General features: G+C 48.5%; 1 long non-coding RNA gene across 1 annotated transcript; it reads left to right on the forward strand.

Annotated features, from left to right (window-relative positions):
* Positions 1–11,932: 11,932 nt before the first annotated feature.
* Positions 11,933–16,994, forward strand: LOC142852936 (uncharacterized). The gene is made up of 3 exons (XR_012911031.1): positions 11,933–12,028; positions 14,684–14,858; positions 16,348–16,994. It is a non-coding gene; the product is annotated as an uncharacterized LOC142852936 (long non-coding RNA).
* The last annotated feature ends 6,405 nt before the right edge of the window (positions 16,995–23,399 follow it).

Genomic DNA, 23,399 nt, shown 5'->3' on the forward strand with positions numbered 1-23,399 from the left:
CACCATGCCCCAGCTCCGACCCAGGATGGACTTAGGCTAGAATCTTCCCGGTAAGCGCACCTAGGGGCGCTACACAGATGATTAGAAATGGGCCAGAGCAGTGTTTAAAAGAATACAGTGTCCGTGTAATTATTTGGGGCATAAGCTAGCCGGAGCCGGCGGCTGGGGTGTTTTGGGGACATAGCCCCGCCGCTCCCCATATTACTACAGATGACGCCCAGACATGGGGCTAACTAAACCCACTTAAAAAACCTGAGAAGGCTTAAAAATAATGGAGAGAGAGTTTAACACAGATTTTTGCTGTTTGTTCGTGGCGTGCTGTAGAGAGATTTCCTGATTCGGCAACAGTGGCAGAAAAAATGCTGTGTCATTTCAAAGCGTGGCTTCCTGGGGCTGTGCCGCCAGTGCAAACTCTGGCTTTATGTTTGTGTTCCCGCTTGGGATTGGAAGGAGAGTGCTCTGAGACCTTGACGATGACTCAGAGCTCCCCGCCTACTCCTGGGCAGAAGGCAGAATCAGGCTTAGGCAGGCGGAAGAGCATGGCGGATTCCTGCTGCCATACAGAGACGTGTTTTTAGACTGCGCAGTGCTCTGCCTGTCAGATTTGGATGTTACTTGGATGAAAAGAATTTCTGTGCTGCACGCTCAGTCTCAGAATTAAAGTGCTGAGTGCCGCTCCTACCTGGTAGCCCCAAGAGGCTTCCTGACTCAGCTTCAGCTGCAAAACCCTGCAGCTCATTAAGAGGTCCTGCCACGAAACACTTAAACGGTGTTGACGAAAAGCTGAACGCATGCTTTTCGGTTTTCAGCCGTAGCAGGAAAAAAGCTGCGCCGTTTTAAAATGCCGGCTTTCTGGGCCATCCTGCCAGGGCAAACTCTGACTGTTTGAGGCAGGAGGGCCGGCTACCGAGAGAGGACTTGAATGTTGTCTGTTGTAGCTCGCTGGCTGGCAGGGACCTTGAAATGCTATAAACATGGCTGCAGCCTGTATTTCCGCCATGAGGCTGGAAAGCTAAGGAATGGACTGGATCTAGCTGGCAAAGCCACGCCTTTAGTCCTACTGATATTGCTTGGCAAATTAAAGGCTCTTGTGGTCAGAAAAAGAGAGATACACAGTAAAGAGAGATTCAAAGACAAAGAAAAATTTTAAATGATTTACAGTGTTAAAAATATATGCAGACTAAAAGTTAAAATTCTTAAAGTAAACCTCTGTGACTTCAAGGTGTGGTAGCACACGCCTTTAATCCCAGTGCCTAGAAGGCAGAGACAAACAGATCTCTGTGAGTTCAAGGTATAGTAGTGTACGCCTTTAATCCCAATGCCTGGGAGGCAGAGACAGGCGGATCTCCGAGAGTTCAAAGACAGCCTGGTCTACAGATACACGCTCGAAAAGCAAAAAGTTAACCTAGGAATGTCACAGCTTAGATTCTTAAGCGCCTAGTGATTTAAAGGTGCAAATCAAAAGTGCTCCTGGATAGTAAAAAATTGCAGATTCACAATAGGACAGATTCAGACCACTAAATGAGTCACACTGTTGGATGAATGTACGTAGGCTTGAGAGAGAGAGAAGAAAAAGAATATAGAGAATAAAGTTGATGATTTAAAAAAAAAAGTAAAAGTAAAGTCTTTAAAGAGACAGAGTACAGATAGTTATAGATATAAATAAAAATAAGCCGCGTAAAGATGGAAAATTCACAGAGAGTCTGGATTATGTACATTGTGTTTTCTTTAAAATTTTTGACTGTGAAGGAGCTAAGTACAGAGAGACATTTCATTATATGGACTGCCAAGTGGAACCAGAATGGATATAAGGGTATTACGATTTCAGAATTTGGATCTAAGGATATGATACTTTGGAAAAGAGATTCTTCTTTTGTTTTCACAGAGGATGAGACCCTGTTCATTTCTTCTATTCCGATTTGGTATGATGGACCACGTCCTCCTGAAGGGTTGCTGTGAACATCTTCAGAAAATTGCCTTGCTCAACTGCCAACTGAGATAAACCTGGCACACAGGTTACACCCTAAATAATCTGATTAACGACGCCCCCATTCAGCAGGAAGCAGTTTGGAGAGAAAAAACTGCGCCCATGTTCCCAAATATAGTTTATAAATGTTCTTTTACATTTAAAGGGGGAAATGATATAGATATGAATAATTTGCATTAGTATAGATTTTGCTTTATTGATAGAGATTTACGGTCAATTTTGTTATATGTATGAATGTTTCTGATGTAATTTTTACTTGATAACTGTTTTGTTATATGTAATTTTGCTATGTTAAGGTTAAAGCCTTCTTTTTTTTTTTGTTTAAACAGAAAAAGGGGAAGTGATGTGGGAGTGTCATATATCAATCTGTTGATTTCATTGGCTAAGCAATAAAGGAACTGCCTCGGCCCATTTCATTGGTTAGAAGATAGGTGGGAGGAGTAGACAGAACAGAATGCCGGGAGGAAGAGGAAGTGAGGTCAGACTCTGCAGCTCTGCTCTCCGGAGCAGATGCCTCAGGAGAGACGCCATGCTACCTGCTCCAGGGAAGACGCACACCATGCCCCAGCTCCGACCCAGGATGGACTTAGGCTAGAATCTTCCCGGTAAGCGCACCTAGGGGCGCTACACAGATGATTAGAAATGGGCCAGAGCAGTGTTTAAAAGAATACAGTGTCCGTGTAATTATTTGGGGCATAAGCTAGCCGGAGCCGGCGGCTGGGGTGTTTGGGGACGCAGCCCTGCCGCCGCCCCATATTACTACAGATGGTGTCTTCCTGTTGTGTCTCATGGCAGGGTGGCAGGAGGGTGCTGGGTCCTCTTGATGTAGGGCACCAGGTCTCTCTGACTAGCATTCACCTTATGACCTTTGTCCTCCCTTGATAAATGCAGTCACAGTCATTCTATAACAAGAACATCATGGATGATAAGAGAGGCAAGAAGTTAGAGGGGAGGCGAGGGGGATCCCCAGGGGCAGCACAGCCCCGGTTTGGCCTCAACCCCAAAGCAGAAGGCATCGGGGTGTGCTTGTGATCAAGAACTTGTAGCAGCGAGAAGCTGTGGGGGCTGGGAACAGACACAGCACAGCTTGGGGAGAGGTCATGAGTGCTGAATGCAGGTGAATGGCAGACGTCAGGATTTATTCCCGCACAAAAATACCAGGTGTGCAAGCGAAAAATTAAATCATGAGGCTTGACTTTAACATGACACCTGAGTTTTTACTTTTCCCCAGAACGTTCCAGCTGGGCCACTTCTTAGAGTCTCACTTATTCTGTCTGTAAAACAGGCAGACTAGTGTCATGGGATGCAGGCCTGCTCTTAGGCTGGCATGAGATGGCAGCTACAAAGCCATCAATACCCATTCCTACTGCATCAACTTGCTATGCATTCGCTGCAGATGTTAGTGTTGTGGCTGGAAGATGTGCTGGAATAACGCCTCTTCAAGGCTGGGTGTCTAGGAAAAGCACTGTCTGAGCAGACCCCAAGATTCTGAATACTTTCCTAAAGCACCATTAACACCCCTATTTTGCAGATTGAGGGGACAGCCTTGGGAAGGAAAAATCACACATGTAGACAGGATCTGGCAGAGGCAGGTGTGCAGGTCAGTGGTGGGGATGCAGAAATCCACCAAACTCTCTCCCTGGGCTCCTCACTTCTGAAGCCCTGGTCCTATACTCCCTTCAGCCCCAGGGCCAAGCCAGGAGCTCGCAGGCCAAGCCAAGGCCGGAAGTTAGATCATCAGCCCGCCTTGAAGGCTCTAATTAACGGACTGTGAAAACATTGTATCCGACCACAGCAATTCCTCCCGACCAGAGAAGAGGGGAAGTCCGTGTTTTCATTACAAACGGAATCATGAAGGGGTTGAAGGCTTTAGGAGTGTTTGGTTTGGGTTTTTAATGACCTGAAGCAGAACTTGGCATCTCTTGCCCTAGTCCAGAAGAAAGGAAGTTTATTTTGGGGTCAGATAAAGAGTCTTTGGCTCTCTTGACTTTTATTTTTGTGGAAGAGGAAGGACTGGCTGCTTGCTCACTCTGGATCCTTCTGTCTGTTCTAGGCTTTCTGTCAGCTTCCTGAGCAGATTGCCAGGATGATGAGGTGGGTCCCTAAGAGAAAGGTGAGGAGAGAGAAAGACTTGCAAAGCAGTTCTAGGGTCTCAGGAGTCAGTGGGAAGATAGTGATGCCCGGGGTGGGATCCAGAGGCCACTTACTGCCTGTGTGACCTCAGTCAGTTCACTAGCCCTCTCTGATCCTAGTTTTCCCATCTGTATAATAAGAGTAACACCTGTGGCTTGTCCAGGTATGAAATGTGGTTTAAGACATGGCCTCCTTGGCTTTGAACCCTGGGCCCAGCCCTTACATACCATGTGAGCCCCTATTAACTCACCTGTCTTGCGGGGATGAGAGTATTGGACTGTGGTTACCATCACAGGACATCACTTAGTGATGGTTAGGTACCACTTAGAGCTACTGTGAGCAGAGGCAGCACAGCCTTTCTGGTTTTGCCTGGAGAATGGTGGACCGTAAAAATGAGTTCAGGGTCTTATTATGAAGTGACCTGAATATTAGGCTAAGGAATTTAGACTCAAAGGATAAACATTCAGGTTAAAGAGACCCAACAGGCCATTTTCAACCGGCTAAAGGAAATCAGGGACACAGGCGGCAAATGCAGCCTCTGTAATGTCCCACTTTGGCTGGATTGTAGCCAGGGAGGGCACCTTCAGAGGCGCTCAGCAGACCATCAGTGGTACAGTCCAGTGCTGGTGTCGGAGATTCTTCTCACAGGTCTTGGATGAAAGCTTCTTTCTCATGCACATACAAACACATTAAACCCATTGGTCCTATTTCATCATCGATTAGCTTGTCAGGGGGCTTCCAGAGGAGAACGTTCGAATCAACTCCGGTATGATTGGGGTAGGCGCCTGAGAAGCCTGACAGTAACTTGGGGATGCCCCCACTCCCTTTCCTGATGACCAAGTCTGTGTCCCTCACAATTCAGTCAAGGCATTCACAGCTTGGAGTTACTCAGTGCAGGACGGAGATTGTGCATCCTTTCTGACCGCTCATGATCAAAGAAGAGATGCTCCCCAAACTTGCCTCGTGGGGTCTGGAATCTCAGAGGCCCACTTGCAAATGGGCCTGGTACTTGGGGCTCAATCATGTCTCCCATCCTGAGACATTTCTAGGTTGTATTTTTATAGCCCCATTTGTTCAGATTGCCTTCCAGCTAGAGGATTCTTCTGGCAATTTATAAGGATAAATGTTTCAGAAAACAAGATGGTTTCCCTACCATTCCCCACCCCCACTTTAAGGAGCAGAGAAAGGTGGGACAGGGACGACACAGAAAGTCTGGTTAGGGTCCAGATAAGAGCGGAAGTCTGTTCAGCTCATCCAATGCTGAGCTGCTCTGGACTGGATCCCAGGAGAGTCATTTCACCCGTTCAGGAGGCACAGGTTGGAACTGTATCCTCAACCAACTCTTGAACACTGTTAGGATGAGACCAAAGGGTACAGGTGTCCCCTTGGTCAATGCACCTGATCATGGAACCTCCCTACCGAGGGAAGACTGCCTTCCAGAGGGCTTTTCTTCAAAGCATTGACGGTAACTTAGGCTCCTTAACAGATGTCTGTGGCACGCATATTTCAGGTAACCGGAACTCAAGAGGCTTGGATCCTCTGCTCATGGAGCCTCCGCTGGGCCAAGGATGTTGGCACATCATCTTTTAAAAGTTAAAAGCCAAGAAGTTCTCTGGTCTCTCACCTTGACGCATGTGACAGAGGGGTTCTGGGAAAGGGGTGGGAGAACAGAGTCCAGCAGGGAACCCATCCATTCCAAGTCATTTTAGAGGAGAGTTCATTCGGGGGTCAACCCACAGGTGGATGGACAGCTAAGACTGTGCTGTTCTGGGAGTCTGCTGAAGTGGATAAAGCCAGCATCCTTATCCCTCCATGCTGGAGGCCACCAATAACTGTGCCAGGAAATACTCCTCTCTGGCTGAGTCCCTGCTCATGCGAGCCATTCGCGCTGATGGAGAATTTATAATGAGCCATTTCACAGGAGAGGAAGCTGGGGCCAGGCAAAGCCCATTATATCATCAAAATCGTCCAATGAGCAGGAGACGGGATCAGAACCTGAACATAGATTACCTCCTCAAAGCTTGCGTCCTCCATCACTACACCCAGACACCTTCGGTTCCTGGGACCTAGCCAGGCCAGCTGTGGGATGTGGGGACCCGTTGGGAGAAAAGGGCAATTCTGTCATAGTCAGAATCTCCCCTAGATACCCCTTCTCCCACCCTCATACCAAGTTAAGCTTGAAGGTCCGGGGCAAGCCAACAGCAAAACTGTGGCCTTGTGTCCCAGATGGCTGGAACCAGTGACCCACAGGGCAATGTGTGCTCTTCCTGAGATAAGGGGTAGCGCCCCCAATTCCAGGGTGCCATCCTCTACCCCTGTGCTCTAGACAGTTGTGCTGTGTAAACTGGCCCCATCTGGACCCCTCCTTTCGCTGCCCCGAGCCTTCCAGGTATCTAGCAGTGCCTGAGACTGGTGGGCTGAGAGCAAGTGCTTTCTGCTTCTAGAATTCTCTGTCTTCCTACCACCTGCAGGTCCATGAACGCTTCACACCAGAAAGGCATTGTGGAGGATGAAGGGAGCTTTCTGCCCCAGCTGAACTTCTTTGAGGACACATCTCCTGACTCTCCCTGTCTCTGAAAGCTCCTAATACCAGAAGCAAGCTGGGTTTCCTTGAGCATGCCAGCCTATCAAAAGTGCTGGGTGGCTGAAGGGCTAGGTGAGTTTCCTTTGAGGTCTGTGCTCCTCCAGCCGGGATGTAGCACTCACACTGTTGGGTTCTGTAGGTTGCAGCCTTCCCATCTGGGAGCTCTGGTTGTCTCTCTTTCTAATCTCAGTTTAATTGCTGTGGTCAATTTGCCCTGCACTTAATAACCCACAGCTTGGCGTATGGTTTAATATGGTTGACACACACGTTGCTTTAAATGTCAGCACTGGCTGGACCTGGGGACTTGGCAGGCTCCCTGGGCGAGATGGCAGCAGAGCGGCGTCATCTGCTCCGTGTCTGGGCTGCTGGTATGTTGGCTGAAGTTTCTTTTGGCTTGGAGACCCAAGCCACTGCCCAGGCTGAGCCACTGGCTGGGACATGCCATCTCCTGCCTGGATCATGGACTGCACAGCCAGGATCCACTCTTTTCTTCCTGCCTCCCAACCAGCAGTCCATGGGGAAGGGGGTGCCCACAAGGGGACCCCTAGCTTCTCTAGGAAGCATGTTGAGTCCAGGCCTCACCATGGGCCGGAAGCTCCAGGACTTGTTGTAAGCTGGTCTTCAGTGTGTGTTTGTGACCAAAACCCTAGGGGTAGCAGTGGGTAAATGTCACACTCTGGTTGAGGGACTGTGGCAACAGTCATAACGACAGCTGTGCCACAGTGGTTTGCCCGCCTCCTCCTATGGTCCACTCAGCCGGAAAGTAACACGCTTTCTGACCATCCACTAATTTTCCTCACCTGCTTCAGAGGGACGGAATGGTCTGAGCGAGTGACTGAGTGGTCTCGGCTCCTTGGGGCTTTCTGCAGGAACTGCAGTTTCACGCATAGGACAAAGGCCCCCAGAAGGGCTATTGACCATGGATGTCCCTGGCATCCTGGTAGGTAGAGACCTTGATTCAAACTGGACTGGGACTTGTGTGTCCTACAGAATAGGAATTTGAGACGAAGCAGATATGGAGGAGTCTGTGGGTGCCCCAGTTGGAGCAGCCATTTGCCCCATAGTCACGATGGCGGTTGATGCCAGCTTGCAGAGTGGGGATCAGTGGGAGATGGACAGAGACCCCCCCCTCCAGGAAGGAGGGACAGAGGGCCACTCCACCCTAGATATCTTTCTGGTTTCTTTTCAGGCCCTCCATAAGAAAGAATATTTTCCTGCCTTAGGCTTCTCTGAGGCAATGAAGCCTTGGGGCTCATCCCTCCTTTTCATTGAAACGGTTTGGATTGGCTGTGCCCCTTTCATCTGGGAAAGATGCCCTGAGCAATGACCAGTGATGACACGCTTGGGTCAGAGCTGGCGGGGCTGACAGTGACCCACCCTACGCTGTGTTGATGATTTCTGGATGTCTTAGTTTCTTTTCCTGTTGCTGGGACGATTAAAAAAAAATCTGTAATAAAAGCAGCTTAAGGAAGAAAGGGTTTATTTCAGCCCACAGGTCAAGGTCGAGTCTATCACGGTGGGGAGGTCAAGGCCATGAGCTTGACGCAGGAAGCTAGACGACATCCATGGTAAGAAGCGAATAGACACATTGCATGGTGGTGCCCATCTCACTTCCTCCTTTTTACAAATTTCTGTATGCATTTACTTTTACAATTACTTATTTAGTGTGTGTGTGTGTGTGTGCATGCGTGTGTGTGAAAGCACACGTTTTGAACACTAAAGGGGTGGCCATGGTGTCTGTGAAGGTCAAAGGATGCCTTGCAAGAGTCTGTTCTCTACTTTCCACCATGAGGGCTCCGGGGTTAGGATTGAACTCAGGCCGTAAGGCATGGCAGCAAGTGCCTTTACCCACCAAGTCAACTCACCTGCCTGCCTTTCTCTCCTCTTCTACAGACCTGATCTCTGACCTAAGGATTGCTGTCACCCACGGTGGGCAGGTCTTCCCACATCAGTCAACAGGGACAAATAAACTTCTCACTTATGCACTCACAGGCCAGCCCGATCCAGACAGTCCCCAGCGCAGAAAATGCAAAACCCGTGAACGAAGCTTACGGCTGTGAGAGAGTGTGGATCTGAGGCTCTTGGGCTTGGCGTGAACTGAGCATGAATGTGACTTTCTGTTCTCAGACCTAGTTTCCTTTTCCATAGATGAGAATTCTGTAGGATTCAAGGTTCATAACCTCAGTGTGTGGCTTGGTCAGACTGTAGGCAGAGGTGGGGCATGCTGGGACGATCCAAGGCGCATATGTATGTGTGTCTTGCTAGGAGTCACTGGGAAAGGAAGGGAAGACATTTTTGGGTGGTAGGCACCAGGGAGAGCTTGGACCTGGAACTGGGAGTTCTCGGTGCCTAATTCCTCTGGGAACCTACCCAGACGTCTGGGCCTCCCAAGTAATGAGATACAAATCCATTTAATTGAACATGGTTCTTAATTGCCAGAATTACCTGTAACATTAGCTTCTTTCACAGCTGTGCCCTCTCTTGGGGCTGGTGCCAGTTCTCTGAGGTGCACTGGGTCCGGGGAGCCCAGCCCTGATGAGTTGGGCCGTCAGCCTAAGAGCTCATTCTGTAATGAGATTCTGTAACCAGAAAGAGGTGGCCGGGGCCAAGAGGGGAGCCCACACTGTGGTGTCAATGGCCTCTCAACTTGAATGCCCTCTCTTCCCAGGAGCGTCCTACCCGTTCCTACCAGTCAGTCTAGACTCTTCCTCAGGAAGTCTGCCCTGATTGAAATGCTGGAGAAAACTAGGATTTTGTTGGAACCAGAAGACAAGAAGCCAGGACCACCGCCAGTGTTCCTATTAGAATTCTACCACAGTGCATCAAAGTACAACCAAGAAGATCACAATATCACCAAGGTTTGTAGTGACCGGAAGGAGCAGGGCATGATCCAAATCCAAAGGAAGCTGAAGAAGCGTCGGGCCTGTACCTGGGCCTCAGATGTCCTGGCCTCAGTGACTAGCACAAAACAATGAAAACACTCACGGAGGGAATAGAATTCAGTGGGAACATGATTCTCTGGCATGGGGGGACAGGTTCAGCCTCAAGCAACACACACACACACACACACACACACACACACACACACACACACACGGCACTATCAAATGAAAGACAATAATAATTCAGATTCATTAACTACCAAGGAAATGCAACAAAACAACGTGTTTACACCCCATCATGCAACTGGTTTTGATGTTTAATGGTTTAATATTGCATACTGTGGGGAACATCCTTCTATTTATCTTTTCGTTGGTGTGAAGGATTGAAATGGGCCTTAGACATATCAGGCGATTCCTCCACTGCTGAGCTTTGTCCCTCATCCCAGGCTCCTCCTCCTCCTCCTTTCTTGTTCCGGGGAAGAGAAATTAGATTGAGAAAACCTGGCAAGAACTCTAAAATTAAAAGTGAAATTGGTCAAGTGATTCTACCTCTAGCCATCTTGGACATGAACCCAGGCTCGTCCACAAAGACGCTCTGACAGCAGTCTCTATTAGGCAGTGAGAATAGCCTAGTGAGAAAGAATTAAGCAGCATACAGTGTCGGGACAGCCGTCGTCTGCTGGGGTAGCTATCACCTGTAGGATTCAATTTAGGTTCCTGGTCCCCTCATCTTGGCATGGACTCTCAGTTATGATTAAGGGTTATACAATGACTATTGCCAGTTCCAACAGACCTGGTGTCAACTATCAGACACACTTCTAGGTGTTTTTTGAGGGGATTTATAGAGAGGTTTGACCAAAAAGAGGGCACCTACCATGAATGTGGATGGCACCATCCTTGTGCCTGGGATTCTGAACCGAATAACGAGAAAAGGAGCGAGTATCAGTATTCAGGCTGGAAGTCACACACCCCGTATCTTCCTTCATGTCTCTCTTGGGCTCTGGCAGCTAGGTGGTTCACAGTTGTGGGTCTGTCCCATGGGGGGCATTCCTTGGTCTCGGACTCTTGTTTCCTGTGTTATGTCTCTTGATAAGACTTAGTGTAACGCTAAGAATATAGTCACTGTGGCTGTTAGCAATGGGAACTCTCATTTCACCCTCAAGGTTTGAAACAGAAATGGGAAAAGAGGAAGAGAGTGTGCTGCCATTTGGGTCACGGAGTCAGGGAGGGAAGAAGACGGGAGCAGAGACAGAAGCAGAGAGGGGAAGGCAGAACGCTGCAGGCTCCCTTCAGGCACACGCCAAAATAACAATGTCCATTTACGGTGCTGCTGGTGGGCAGAGCTGTGAGAGGCAGGGATTCCCGTCATCTGTTCTCTGCACGCGGTACCCAGAGTCCAGCTGGCCATAGATCTTTATCTTCAGCTTGTTGGACATCACGTGTAAACATCTTACGACCCAGAAACAGAGCTCAAGTCAGTTGTAAGTGGAAATCACTGGTTCTGTGGAAATGCGGGGCTTTAGCACGCCGGCACAGGTGAAGCTGAGCCTCTTGGAATGGTCCTTAAAGCTGGGTTCAAAGCACCACCGGGCCAAGGTGGAGTGGCTGGCAAACAAAGAAGCCGAAAATTGGCACTGGGCACCGACAATGGCCACCAAGGCACCGAGAGCCTCTCAAGGAAGAACTCAGTCCGTTGGAGTGTCTCTCATCAGCCTGCTGTTCACTGGAGCATGTCGGGAATGCTCTCGTGATCTCACAGGGTTATCAGCCAGGAGCATATTGTTCTTTTCCAGCACCCGAGCAAGCACACACTTGACAGCCGAGATGACGTAAATATCAGACACATGGGTTCTGGGACAATTTTACTTCAATTTTTCAAAATAAAGATATAAATTAAGCTCTTCTGACTTATTAGCATGAGTTTCTGTTAATTAATTAAGGGAGGAAACCCCAGACTTTATTAAGTGTTTTAACTTCTTAAAATGTTTCCGTGGAAACCTTTTGGTGAGGTCCCGCTGTTTCTGAAGCCTCATCCTGGCCATGCCCAAGCACTACAGATGTTTTTATGAGGAACTGACTAGTATTGAGACAGTCTTGGTACACAGTCCTGGCTGGCTTTGAACTCCAGATCTTTCTCTTTCAGTCCGCAGAATGGCCAAATTACAGACATGTGTGGTAGCACCTACCGAGGGACTGATGTTCAGACAAACCTGTAAACATCAGGATTTCCCAATGGACAAGAGATAAAGGAAGGAGTTGGCAGAGGGCACAGCATAAGCAAAAGCATAGAGACCTGGAACAGGGAGGTGACTTTGGGGCACAGGTCAGCTAGTTCAGCCTGGGAGCCTCAGTGAGAGGTTCGTGCTTCACCCAGAGGCAGAAGGCAAGTTCTCAGCAGGGAAACAAGATGTGATCCAGCTGTTGGAACTATTGTTCCTGAAGGTATGGTCATCACAGCTGTCTGTGTGTGACACCAGCCCTGTGTAGAGGAGTCGAAGCTACACCGTCCCAGCTGATAACAGCTAAAGCTGGGATTTGGGCTCAGGGTTATGTTCTCAAGCAGCGCACCGTTGGTCTCCTTTGCCTGCCTCACAGTGTTGGAGGATTTTAGTTGCCTTCTAACAGAGGGAAGTCGCTTTAATGTTTGCATTGAAATACACTCATTTGAAAGATAGCTTCATGCCATTATTGCCATTTACAAATCTTATTGTTTTCTATCACCCCTTCCAAATACAGACATCTAAGGTGGAGGAGCCTTCAGAGAAAGGATCTAGTTATGTAGCCCAAGTAGGCTTTGAACTCACTATACAGCCAGGGTGACCCTAATTTGCTTTCCAAATGGTTAAATCCTAGTTGTACACTGCCATCTTGGCAAAAGTTTAACTGTAAATACATTTGTCCATGAGAGACTTGAGATCGTGAATTAGGGTCAGATGAGGAGGGGGGGTCACACTGGAGGGTGGTCACGCCCTTGAGAGTTTGGGTCACAGTGTGGTATAGTGGCAGGTTTCATGAAAAGAAGCCTTTGGGACACGCCTGAGGTCTGTGAGGTCACATACCGGGGACAGTCTCCCGTATGCATGGAGTTAAACTCCTAAGTGCTTTGTGGGGTGGGTGCCAGCTGAGAGGGTGCTGGCATGGGTCCAAGGACTCGCTGGCTGACTTTGGGAAGATAGTAACAAGACTGGTGGCTTAGGAGCCTGGCGCTAGACTAGGAACTTGTGTTCAGCGCTGGGGAATGGAAATCCACCGCTGAACACAAAGGCCTAAGAGATGGCTATTCCGGGCTTCGTGCAGGGCCCCAATACAGCCTGTAACTCAAACCCTGGAAGCACATTCGGAACGAACGTGACATCAGGATGCTTCACAGCTGTGCCAACAGGTGGATCAGAGACTTGAGTAGGTTTGGGTGTGGTGTGAGGGGTGAGTCAGGGTAGCCAAAGATGGTGGTCTGAGCTCTCTGGCTCCTGCCCCAGACCTTGGCTCCCTGGGCCCTGGTTCTCCATGGCCATCATCCCAGCTCCAAGTCAAAAGTCCTTCACTGGCTATTTTTGTTCCATGTGAGAAAGCTTCAAATCACGGTGGTTTATTGCTCTATCTATCTATCTATCTATCTATCTATCTATCTATCTATCTATCTATCTATCTATCCATCTATCTACCCATGACATAAAGGGGATATCTAGAGCTAGAAATGAAATGTATAAAAAGTGGGGTCAGCCAGGGACGCACATTTGTAACTTTAAAAAACATTCCGTCTTTTGACTAGGCACCTCTTTTGTTAAAATGAAACTTTCAGGTTGAGATGTGAACATGAATGTGGAGGAGTCAGGGGGGTTACACTTAAGAGGAGGCCCGCAGGATAAAACTGGAAATCCCTCATACTCAGGCTTTTAGAACAAAGCTTGGTCACGTTCGTTTCAGCCCACCCTCCTCTCCTCCACCACCTGTTATACGGGGCCCAGATTTACCATCAGTTCCCAGGGACTGGCCCCCGTCCAGCAGCCTCCTGCCTGCCACCTTGCCATCAATCATGGCTGACAGCCGTCAGAGCACAGCCTGGCAGAAGTATCCAGCCCTCAAGGTGGCCAGCACTGAACCCTGAACCATTTGCCCTATAACATAATCCCAAGAGAGAAGGGGTTGGGGATAGGACTTGGTGCTTTCTGGAATTGGAGTGTAAGTGGGGGGTACCACCAGCCTATTGCAGAATCCTTCCTCCTGTCTCTAGATTTTGGGTGTGCTTCAAAAGATCTTAGAGTCCAAATGGGACCAGGTAATCACGGGGTCAGAGACTGCCAGCCTCAAGAGAAACATGGCCTGTTTTGAAACAGCCACAGCACACTCCTTGAGTGGCCACTAATGGTAGACTGTGTTAGGAGTTCCATCAAACCTCTGGGCATATTTATACAATTAGCACAGACAGCGAAAGAAAAACAGCGTGGTGGTGACACATCAGCCATGTGTGCGCGGATGAACTTGTTAAGATAAATAAATGGCGTAGGACGCCTGCACTGGTTGAATTGATACAATCGCTTCTTATCAAGATGGATGGATGCTGGGCTAGTGGAGGTCCAGCAGCTGCCGGAAGGGAGTCCAGAAAGAATAAAGATCATTATCTACCTTCAACCATGATGGCAAATTCCCTTCAGTGCCCATTCAGCCACAACCTGCAGCGTTAGCTTGCTTCGGGCAGGCCAACGGGGGTAATGCAGGACCTGGGATGCAGGCTGCCTTCTTCCAGGCAAACTTTTTGTTTTTGTTTTGATTTGGTTTGTTTCTTTCATCAGTACTGAGGTCTGAACTCAACTCTTCACAAATGCTGGGCAAACACCTCCTCTGAGCTACAGCACCCACTGACACCTCTGCCCCCTTCCTTTTTAATTCAAATTTTAATTCTTTTGATAATTTTATACATGAGTACTGTATTTACTTCATTTTCTACTCCTCCCTCTCCAAGCACCAACTTTTTCCATGTCCCACCTCTTCCTCCTCTAGTTCATGACCTTTTCTTTAATTACGTATACACATAATAATTATGTATAAATATATGTCCCACTGAATCCATTTAGTGTTGTCATACTTACATCTGTTTAGGGCTGACAATTTGGGCTCGGATTATCAGGGAACCGGTCCTTGGAGAAGATGGCTCCTCCCACTCTGTTCAGTCATTGGCTGCGTGTGGCTCTTCATTGGGAGTGGAACCTTGCGAAATTTCCCCCATACACTTTGACATATCAACTAACATAGTCATCACGCAAGTCTTGTCTAGGTAAGCATACTTTTGAGGTTTTACTGGTACAGCTTGCTTGTCATGTCTAGAAGACACTGTCTAAAATTCTGGTCCTCTGGCTTTTACAGTTTTTCCACCCCTCTTCCGCAGTGTTCCCTGAGCCTGGGGGTTGCACTGTAGATGCGGCAAATGGAGCTGGGTATCCTACTGTAACTCTTGCCCTGCATTCCGGCCAGTTGGGGATCTCTATGATGGTCTCCACCTGCTGCACAGAGCAGCTTCACGGATGATGCGTGAGAGCTACAGTTTCCTGTAGGTGTAAGGACCAGCACTTAGAAAGCAGTTGGAAATTACATCGGTTTGGGAAAATAGCAAGTAGTGGCTTCTCCTCTCGGGTCTGTGACTGCTCTCGTCATGGTATTTGGCTAGGTTTACAGTACCATACATGGTCCCTTTCTATTGAGTGGACCTGAAGTCCAGTTGGACAGCTATTGGTTAACCAGGGATAAAAGTGCCACTATCATTGGAGCTAGCTTGCCAGGCGGTCATTGTGATTCACAGACTTATAGCTGGGTAGGTCTATTGATGGACTTTCTGGGTTGGCGCGTGGGGGTACTATGAGAGCTTGTCCTCAGGGAGGAGTCTTCTATGTTAGTTCCAGCGTGATTCCTCCAAGGCTTGTGTCCAAAGTGTGTGGTGTCTACAGCAATAGGGTTTTACCTTCAAGACCTGGCAGGCAGCCAAGGGCAATGGAAGTAGCATATACTGTTTGGGGAATTTCCCATGCAAAGTACCAGGGTTTTATTCGATATTTTGTGGCTCTTGGGAGCACCGGGTAGCTCGACTCTGTGTGCCAGGGCCTGTCATCATGGTGGGGAAACGTGGCAGAGGACGGCTCTTCCCTTCATGACCAAACAGGAAGCAGGTACCGAGGCAGGAAGCAACCACAGATGATGTACCCCCACACGCTGATTTCTTCCGACTCGGCCTCACCTCTTGAAGTTTTCACAGCCTCCAATGACAGTGCCAGAAGCTGGGGAGCAATCATTCAAAACATGGGCCTGCAGGGCTTCTGTTAATGTTCAGTCTGGGGTAGTTTGTCCTTGGATTCTGTCTGCCTTCCCCTTCTCTCCCACTGAAGAGGCGCTTTAGGTGACCAGAGGCTGCGGCTTCCCACTTTGTACCACCTCCACACACACTGGGGAGCCCAGAACCAACTGGATGTGCCGCGTATGTTTGTTGGGTGAATGAATGACTTCCTACCAGTCCTGGAAGTCAGCGGGCTGTGAACACACCAGGCAGTGTCAGCCTGAGTCAGCTGGCTCTGATGTCACTGTAAGCCGGCTCTGATGTCACTCAGCATTTTCGTCCAGATGTAATCATTTGCCTCGGTTCCTGGCGGCTGTTTAATATTCACTCACCCATAAGCTTGTTCAATAAATATTTATTTCTTCAGGGTTTCTTATGTGAGGCAGTTTGCTGGTGATTCCTAATCGGGCTATTTTTTTTTTCCCTTGTTGAATTTCAGCTGAGGAAGAACAAAGAAACGCCGGCACTTCTCAAGGCAGAACACACCATCCAACAACCGCAGACCATGAACGGCAGAACTGGTTTTCTCGAGGCTAATTATCCTAGGTCTTTTAATAACTGCAGTCCTGGAGAGGCTTCTGAAAACCTTTTGAATCAAGTAGCAATCCGGAAACTGTAGTCTTCACAGAGCAGCCTCTTCAAGCAGAACAAGGGCTCTGGACTCTGTGTTTTCGATTCTCTGATTTGGCTGAGTTTTCTTCTAATAGAAAAAGCAAAACAAAACTTTAAGGACATTGATGGACACAGGAAGTGTGTTTACCGCAAGCGTGATTCTTTCGACAGACTTGGTGACACACAAGGGGTGTCAGAATCAGAAGGCTTCTTTCTGCTCCAGACTCAGAAGGGGAGCTGACATCTTTTATCAAAAAGACAGACAATTCCAATCCCTTGACGATTCTAGATTATGGATCCCAGGAGGCTCGCCTTACACTGGCGTCTTATCACCGGAATCAGAGTGGCTGCTGTTTATTTTCCGAACCTCGGCATAGTTTTCAAGGTGTTGCCTGCCAGCGGGGCCTGGGCCGACAGTGACATGTGTTATTGTCACATCGCTAGATCTGAAAGAAAACGCGAGATAAATAAATATCAGTGTCTTCTTGGATCTCCTTTCGCTGTCGTGGGCACCAGAGGTACAGGCATTTGTTAATTCTCTGATCGGCTGTTTCCTGGCCGGGTGCTCCTTTCGCCTGACTGGGACAGAGGGAGGGGACAGAGGGACAGGGTTTGAGGAGTCTGGGCCCTAGGCTGAAGCTGGGGGGGGGGTGAGAAGTGGCGGGGGAGACTTTGATAAAGCCCTCTCTGGGAGGTAGAGTGAGCCTGCAGGCCTATCTTACATTCTCCCCAGAAAATGGGTAGGTGACTTTCCAGTGAGGCAGAGCAAGCTCACTCACGGTGAGGCTGTGTAGCTAGTTTATGTCAACTTGACACAAAATAGAGTTATCTAAAGGAGGGAAACTCGCTATAGAAAATTCCTTCTTAGCATCTGGCTGTAAGGCGTTTTCTTACTTAAGTTGGGGGAGGAGGGCCCCGCCCAATGCAGGTGGTGCTATCCTTGGGGTGGTGGTCCCGGGTTCTATAAGAAAGCAGCCTGAGCAAGCCCTGAGGAGCAAGTCCGTAAGCAGCACCTCTCCATGGCCTCTGCTTCAGTTCCTGCCTCCAGGTTCCTGCACTGTTTGAGTTCCTGCCCTGACTTCATCCTTTAATAAACAGTGATATGTGGACATGTAAACCAAATAAACGCTGTCCACCCTAAGTTGCTTTGGTCACGATGTTTCATTACAGCCATAGTCACCTTCCCTAACACACAGGTAATGTGGGTTGAGGCCCCCCGGGGACTTGCTTGCCTGCAGGTCTTTGCATCCCCATTTGCAGAACAGGATTCTGAAGCTGCATCTGTCATGGCTCTCCTTGTTCTGATCGCAGCGCCTGGCAGAGACAGCTGAAGGGAGGAAGGATTTGTTTGGCTCGTGGGTTCAGTCTGCAGTATTGTTGCTTTGCTCACACACTTGAGCAGAGAGCAGCGTGACAGGAGAAGCTGGAGGACCGAACACAACTGCTCACACTCTGGTGGAGCAGGAAGCAGAAACGGCTGTAACCTTCAAAGGCCCACCCCTTGTCTCTCATTTCCACCAGGTAGGCCTGGCCTCTTCCAGCTCCATCAGTTGGAAAGCAGGTATTCAAAGCAGCACCCTGTGTGGCCAGTTCACAGAGAAGCCACAGCAGCAAGCTTCCCCATTCTCCTAGTCTACGGGCCAGTTTCTATGTCCGCTTGGCACAGCCGAAGTCATCTGAAAGGCGAGAACCCCAGTTGAGAAGATGCCTCCCTAAGATCAGGCTGTAGGCAAGTCTATGAGGCATTTTCTTAATTAGTGGTTCATATGGGAAGGCCCAGCCCATTGTAGATGGAGCTATCCCTGGCCTGGTGGCCCTGGGGTCTATAAAAAAGCAGGCTGAGCAAGCCACGGGGAGCAAGCCAACAAGCAACTCCCCTCCATGGCCTCTGCATCAGCTCCTGCCTCCAGATTCCTGTCCTGTTTGAGTTCCTGTCCTGACTTCCTTCAGTGATGAGCAGCTATATGGAAGTATGAGCCAAATAAGTCCTTTTCCTCCTCAAGTTGATTTGGTCATAATGTTGCATCACAACAGTTACCCTAACTAAGACACCTAGGTTGTTGAGGTGGCCCACGCTTTAAGGAGATTGCCTACCTCCTCTGGCTGGCTCCTGCCTCCCACCAAGTGCTGGGCACTCACCTCTCCCATGTTCTTGGTATCACTTCTCTTTCTGCCTTTGACTTCCTTTGGATCTTCTTATCTGGGTATCAGGAGGTGATATCAACACCTATGGACCATGGACCACATCTGGCCTGTAGTGCTACTGGAACACAGCTGTGCCCAGTAACACACTGTCTGAGACTCTTATGCTGCGGGGGCAGAGGTGAGATGTTGTGACACAAACCCTCCTTATGGCCACAAGTCTAGAAACACTCTCTCTGCCTGGAATGCTACTGCGGAAGCCGGCTGACTTCTGCTCCAGATGTTCTTCCGGGTCAATGGCACATGAATTCCACTCATTCCTAAAGACCCCGCTTGACTTCTTGATCTGCTCGGCGCCTGGAATGTTAATCAATATCATATTGAAAAAAGATTTCCACGAGCAAATGTACAAGGGAGATCCTACATGAAAGACGTGATGGGCATGTTTTTCTGGCTCCAGGACTCCTCAGGGACCTTTATTAAGGTGCATTCTGGGAATCTCCAACAGGGGAGTGGAGAGTGCGTACTCCTCAGCTGTCTTGCGGAGCATTGAAGACCTGGGGCCCTCGTTATCAGACCATGTGTCCCTCTTGGTGGTGTTCTCAGCTACCACAGCTTAAGAATACTTGGCATTTTTATCTGCAACCAGAACTTCCGATCTGGAACTCTCTCTGGCTATCACGTCCATTTCCTTCACGAATGTCTACTAGACATCTCCGCCCAACTGTTCTCCAGATTCACCTGTTCTTCTCTACCCATCAAGTAGAGAGCTCATTCTGATTGGTCGTTACATCCTGCTCCTGACCAGTCACACTCTGTATCTACTATGTCAACATGTCTGTCTTCTTGGTCTTCAACACCCACACTGAATGAAGCCGCTGTTCACCGTTGTGCCATGTCAGTCCAAGTCTGAACCACACTCCCCTCGCCTGGATTCCTCTGACAGCCTCCAGGGGTACTTCCTGCCCTTGCTCTCACCCCTGTGGCTTGCCTTCTGTGCACTGAGATTCCCCCTGAAACTCCATCCAGCTATGTCCTTTCAGGAGAATAGTTGTTCTCCAGGGATGGAGCACTGACTTACCTAGAGTCTTCCAGGCTCTGTGTGATCAGGCCTCCACCCACCTCTCAGTTCCGGCTCAGCTACTTCAAATCCATGAGCTCAGGGCCTTTCATGTCATAAACCATCTTACAAGGCTCTCTGTCATCCCGTAGTCTACTCTCTGGCAACTGCCTCATCTTTTCAAAGATTCTTTGATATCACTTAAGTCTAAACTTCCTGGGTCACCGGGAAGGCCTTTGCTGGACAGCATCACAGTCCAGTTTCTTCCCAGTGTTACTCCACTTTTGCGTCTTCATAGCTCTTGCTGGAAACTGACATTACCTTACTTCTCTTTTGCTTCCCTGGTTATTTTGTTTCCTGCCAAGTGCAAGCTTTGTGGAGAGTTAGGGCCAGGCTGGTCCTGTCATTTTCTTTCCTACTACTGGGTACCCATATCTTTACAGCATGGTGTCTATTGGAAAATCACTGCTTGCTGTTGGACTGACTAAGTCCTAAGTTTCCTTGCCGAAAGTGCTCTGTGTCCCAGTGTCTTACACTGTTGCTGTGGTAGCAACATGAGCAATAGCATTTGACATCCACTGGGATGGCTTGTCAGGGCCTTGCTGCAGGCCTGGCCCTCGGCTACTTCCAGAGGATTCTTCCTGCCAACAGGAAGAGCTCTCAAGGAGGAACCACAGAAGCTCTACTTCCACAGGTGGGGAAACAATGTCACAGTGATCCAGCCTGATGACCAGGAGATCAAGCATCTCTCATAGTTCTGGCTCTGGGAAGGTCAGGGCCCAGGTGCTAGGAGACTCCTGTCTAGGAGTGTTGATGGCATCTTCTCTCTGGGGCATCGCACAGTGAAGGGGTGTAAGTGCTCATGGAGTCTTCTGGAAATACATTGGGGTCCTTAGTCTCACACGTGAGGCTTCGTTTTCATGTCTCAACCATTTGTCAGTGACATCACTAGGACCGGTGCCAGAGAAGGAATTGGGGGATGGGGTGGCAAACATTCAGTCCAGAGCCTGAGTCTCAGTGAAGCCACAATATTCGTCTAGGGTTGTCCTTCTCTTGCGTGGCAGGGCTGTAGGTTCTGAGTTTATGAGCAGGGACAACACCTGACTTTATCTGCTGTGGGTTGGAGGGTGAACTTTCCGGTCCCAGCTTGAACACAACACTGACTGGCTTCCGCCTGGGGCCAGGGCTCCATTCACTTCCATGCGCAAAACTTGGAACAACGCTCAGCTGGATCACAGACCGCATCTGCGTGGGGCACAACCAAGCATACTTGTGTAGCCCCCTTGCTTGCTTGTCAGCGGGTTCTACCTAGTGCTGATAAGTGAGTTGTTGTCTGCAAGGCACTTACTTACACAGCGCCTGGCCCACAGTGGGCCCTGTGTTCTAACTTGTGCTGCAGGAGAAGGTCTTTCTCCAGGATGGAGCTCTGAGCCAAAGGAGGACTTCTCCAGTCTGGCTGAGTCCTTTCCGTGATGTAGAATGCTATTTTAAGGTGTGTGACTTTTGTTCATGTTGCATTTGTTTGACTCTGTGAAGCTGTGATTCTTTGTCTGTTTAAAACACCTGAAGGTCTAATAAAAAAGATGACTGGCCAATAGCAAAGCAGGTCCAAGGCTAGGTGGGGCTGGCAGGCAGAGAGTAAATAGAAGGAGAAACGAGGAAGAAGAGGGGCAAGGAGAGAACAAGCAGAGGAGAACATCAGGAGCCAGCCACTCAGCCACAGAGTCAGCCATGGAGAAAGAAGTAAAGAAAGATATACAGAAATAGAGATAGATAAAAGCCCAGAGATGAAAGATAGATGGGGTAAATTTAAGTTAAGAAAAACTGGTTAGAAATAAACCAAGCCAAGGCCAGGCATTCATAACGGAGAATAAGCCTCCATGTGTGATTTTTTGGGGAGCCAAAGGAATAGAGAGTAGAACAGCCACCAACATTCCCGCGTGCTCTCTGAGATGTCTCCTGGTCACAGGTGGCACATGTCTGAGGCTGCCATTGAGCTGAAGCCTCCTTCTCCCTTAAGGAGGGTCTGGCCCGATTTTAGCTCCTCTCCAAGACCTGCTAATCTCCCTTTCAGCAGGCAGAGTTCTTGGAACTGACCCGTGGCTCAGAACTTCTGGCGGGCAGTGGCATCTCTCCGATGAGAACATCACCTCGTCTGAGATCTCATGCACACAGCATTCACGTGCAACACACAAAGCTGTCATGTCGTCTCAATGTTCATACATGTATCGTTACCGGAAGCTTTGACTTAAGTATATCTCTACCTCCAATTACAATAGTGGCATCAAGTTTTCTTTCAAAATAAGTGAATTACAATTAAAAATTACTTGAAATGTACACGTACCACGCGATCTGCTGATAGCACCTGTCGGATCTCAGAGCAGTGAAAACAGACATCCACACGTATATTCTTACACATGCTCAGTGGCCATAAAGCACTTGAAAGCCCATCAACAAGGGGACAAAAACCTTCACATCCAGACAATAGAAATCTAGGAAGAATAAATATGAGCAGAATGTGTAGGTACACAGGTAACATGGGTGATTTACAAAAAAGGGGGTAAACATGAAAAATCAGAAAGCCGTGGTTAGCTGGGAGTGTATGCTAATACACTCACTCTCTATAACCACCTTCTTAGAAAAGGCATATGATAACTGGCTCTGTGATACGGGCTTTAAACACCAGCTAGTTGGGAGGCTGAGGCAGAAGGCTGCAAGTTCAAGGCTAGCCTCGATGTCCTAGTCACTTTCTACTGACGTGATAAATGCCATGAGGAAAAGCAACTTGGAGAGAAGGAAAGGACTTATTTCACTTTACAACTTATACTCCTTTGTGCAGGGAAGTTAAAGCAGGAACTCAAGGCAGGAACCTGGAAGGAACCAAAGCAGAGACCCAGGAAGAACGCTGCTTATGATTTGCTCAGTCTGTTTTCTTGTGTGTGTTTTCTGTTTTGTTTTATTTAGATTTACTTTTTATATTTTGAAATTAAAACGTAGTTACATTGTTTTCCCCCTTCTTCTTCCTGCCTCTAACTGTTCTCCTTGACCCCCGCCCCAGCTCTCTCTCTCTCAAATTCCTAAAATATATAAATACAACCTGTTCAGTCCTCATAATGTAACTTATCTGCATGTGGTTTCAGGTTTAACCACTTGGTGTTGGGTAAACCAATTCAGGACTTTTTTCTGGGGAAGTTGTTTCTCCCACTCTCAGCACCCCTTACCTACCTGTAGTCCTTTGTGTAGGGTTGGGGTCGTGAGCTTTCCCCCTTCCTTGTAAGCAAGTCTTCTACAGGTTGTGTTGTTTAGGTCCTGTTTAGGCAGCCATGTTGATGAGATTTCATGGGGGTGTAGTTTTTGATTTTCTGGGAGACAAAAATCTCACAGCTAATTTCCTTGTCCTCTGGCTCTTATACTCTTTCTGTCCCCTCTCCTGAGATGTTTCCCGAGCCTTATGTGTCTTATGTGCAGAATTTCTGTGGTAGGTCAATCACTTGGGGCTGGGTACTGCATGGTCACTTGCTCTCAGCATTTTGATTGTTTGTGGTTTCCTGTAATGGTTTCCGTCTGTTGCAAAGAGAATGTTTTCGCTAAGGGGATGAGACCTATACTTATCTGTAGGTATAAGGAGAAATATTTAGAGTGTAGCTAGGAAGTATTCTAGTTTAGGAAAGGAGCAG

Source organism: Microtus pennsylvanicus, chromosome 6, assembly GCF_037038515.1.
Source record: "Microtus pennsylvanicus isolate mMicPen1 chromosome 6, mMicPen1.hap1, whole genome shotgun sequence".
Lineage (NCBI taxonomy): Eukaryota > Metazoa > Chordata > Mammalia > Rodentia > Cricetidae > Microtus > Microtus pennsylvanicus.